Source organism: Chenopodium album, chromosome 10, assembly GCF_948465745.1.
Source record: "Chenopodium album chromosome 10, dcCheAlbu1.1, whole genome shotgun sequence".
NCBI classification, from domain to species: Eukaryota; Viridiplantae; Streptophyta; class Magnoliopsida; order Caryophyllales; family Amaranthaceae; genus Chenopodium; species Chenopodium album.
In genome coordinates, this window is record NC_137843.1 from 21,455,021 (window position 1) to 21,458,159 (window position 3,139).

The following is a 3,139-nucleotide window of genomic DNA, read 5'->3' on the forward strand; positions in this document are numbered from 1 at the left end:
AATTGGTATATTGTAAAAACGATAGGGACTATAAAGATGAAAAAGGGGAAAAAAATGATCAGAGTTAGCACACAAACAACAAATCAATATGAAAGCTATGATTTGTGCTCTAAAGGCGATTAGGCTCTATGTACCCTATTAAGCGGTTCAAACCCCTTAATAGGAAGCGGTTTTGAACCGCTTGGGCTTGGAGGACTTCCCATTGCCCATTTAAATGGCAAGCAATTCAAACTGCTTCTCATTTATAGGGAATGGGAAGTGGTTTAATGCCTGAACCGCTCCCCGACCATTATGGCTTTATTTATTTATTTGCTTTTTTCACAGAAATTGATACACAAAAATATAACATATGTATAAAAATATATATTTCCATAAATGATTAGTTGTAATATTACATTATAGTTCACACCAAAAAAAAAACTACTAAAGTCACCACCACCCAATGCTATTTTGCCACCACCGCAACCGACGTCACCAGCCCACCACCGCACCTGACGCGACCCCGCATCTGAAACATAAAAAATAAAATAAAAAAATAGCTCAAAAAATAAATTAATTAATAATAAATTTGTTGCCGCTCTCTTTCACCACGATTCCACCACCATCCACCTGCAAACTTGCATATTCCAGCAAATAAATAAAACAGCAATAACTAACTAAATCAAAAAATACAAAATGCAAGAAATTAAATCTAAAATTTGATAAAAAAAAATAATAAACCTAGATCTTAATACTTACCTAATTATATTTAGATCTGAAAAAAAATTTGAGCCTAGTTCCTACGTCAGGGAAAAAAATTTAGATCTGAAAAAATTTGAGCAAATTACAAAGAACAAAATAGCATATTGATGAAGTCGAAACTCTAAATAAACAAAAATTGAGGTCTAATAAATTAAATACGGTATAATATTCCAATAAGGTTGAATGTCTAATATTGAATGTATCACTACAATTAGAGAGGATGTGAGAATACTGAAGGAAGAGAGCAGAGAGAAGAAGGAGCTAGAAAGGAGAGGAGAGAGAAGAAGGGTGTGAGAAATGAGGGGAAAGAGGAGAGAGAAGAAGAAGGAGGCGTGAGAAATAAGGAGGGGTGAGAAATGTTAGGGTTTTTTTTAGCTAATGGGGAGCGGTTCACTGTTTGAACGACTTCCAATTACATTTTTTAGAGCGGTTCAACCCAAACCGGTTGTCATTTGATGTCTGGTTTTTTTTGGTGGGTTTTTGTAGGGATTTCGATGCGAATTTTAATAACCGCTCCTAATTTACTTTTTTCTACTAGTGCTACATGCATAAAAAGAATTATAATCACTTAAGATTATATTGGATTCTTGACTGGACCTTAACCTTCATAGTCATCAAGATCTAGTCGACTAACAAGGAGATGATATGATGGTTAATAGGGGAGAATATAAAGGCGCACTACACCTGCAAAAACGAACTGCTGATTACCTTTAGCTTGCTTAATTAAGGACTTTCATTGTGCCTCAATTACTTAGTCTAAATGTAAAAGACAATTGAGTCTTGTTGGACTAGAACAAGAACCCTAGTAGAGAGGTTAAGCTGATGGGGTAGAGATGTGCCTTTTTTTTGTGGAATGGGGTACAAATGTACCTTTATGTACCCCCTAAATCCGCCACTAACTACTACATGTATTCAAGGAATTATAATCACTTGTGATCATCTTGGATTCTTGACTAGACCTTAACTCTCATAGATGTTTTTGGTTTACTTTTTGCGGGCCAAGTATTTGAGAGTTGAGGGAAGAAAAAAGTAATTCCTGCCTATAAAAACACCCTTACTTGACAAGATTTGAACTTCTACCCTCTATAATCTAAGGTACGAAACCTTAGCAAGTCAGTCAACACTTTGTTGGTTCAATGTTGATTAGTGTAGACGTCATCCATCATTTTTATTTAAATGTCCCATGTTGACTTTTTGCATTATTTACATAATCTACTTTGATCAATGTTAGTATTTCATACTTCCTCCGTTTTCTTTTAAATGTAACACACTTTTTTTGCACACAATTTGAGGAAGAGATTAAAGCAATGTAAACGGTAAAAGGCTAGGGGTACACTAAGTGTACAAGATTCCTTTTGTACACCACCAATAAAAAATTGCCAACTCAGCAATGTAATTATGGAAACAAAAAATAAAAAGAAGGAAAGGAAAAAAAAGAAGAGGGAAAGTTGGGCGGTAATTTTTTAAGGATGGGCGCCTAAGTGATGAAGGTGGGCGGCAAAGTTTTGAGTAGGCGGCAACAATTAATGCTTCGATTAATGGGTAATACACCATTAATTTCCCAATTAAGCATCAAAATTTCCCTTCTTTTGCCCCAAAAATTCATCTTTTCCCCCAAAATTCCTTGGCGAAGAACACATCCAATTTGATTAAGGGAACGAATTGTGAAGAAATTATTCAAGTATGCATATCAATTTCGTCAATCAATTACTAGTATTTGCAGGTAATCTTGTTAGTTGTTGAATTAATTCGTTTAAAATTCCTAATTTGATGATTATGATAAATTAGGGTTTTCATTGTATGATTTCGAAGTAAATGATTTTTGGGTAAAAATTAGGTTTATGTAAAGATTTAATTGAAAGGGTAAGTCGTTTCTATTAATACATTGATTTGTATGTTGTCTGTGGTTTTGTTTGTTTTTATAATTGTTTCTTGTGAGGTTTTAATATAATTGAAGGAGTGTTGCTGGGTATAATTGTAATGGAATCAATATTTAAATAAAATCGAGGTGTATATGCTGTTAATAATAATATATTTTTTTTATAGGATATGTTTGTTATACGTGGGGTCATATAATCAATATAAAATTAAAATATTATTTTGTAGTATCTTTTTATATTTTGTAGCATCTGAAATAATACTGTAGTGTGTTTGACATTGTGGCAGTGAAATGGAAAGAGAAAATGGGCCCCCTCGTTTGAACATTGATCTGAATGTAGTGATAAACGACGTGGTTAGCTCAATCGAAGATGTAGAATCAAACGATGTAACTGATTATATTGGGGAATTGTCATTCGATCTTAATGAAGATGTTGAGATTAATAACATTGGCAATGAAGAGGTTGATGTGGAGGTTAATAACAATATAAATAACATTGGCAATGAAGAGGTTGATGTG

General features: G+C 33.5%; 1 long non-coding RNA gene across 1 annotated transcript; it reads right to left on the bottom strand.

The window, feature by feature from the left end:
* Positions 1-348: 348 nt before the first annotated feature.
* On the bottom strand, positions 349-1,090 carry LOC145563787 (uncharacterized). Its single transcript, XR_014094606.1, has 2 exons — positions 739-1,090; positions 349-508 (listed from the first exon to the last, which is right to left on the bottom strand). It is a non-coding gene; the product is annotated as an uncharacterized LOC145563787 (long non-coding RNA).
* Positions 1,091-3,139: the final 2,049 nt, after the last annotated feature.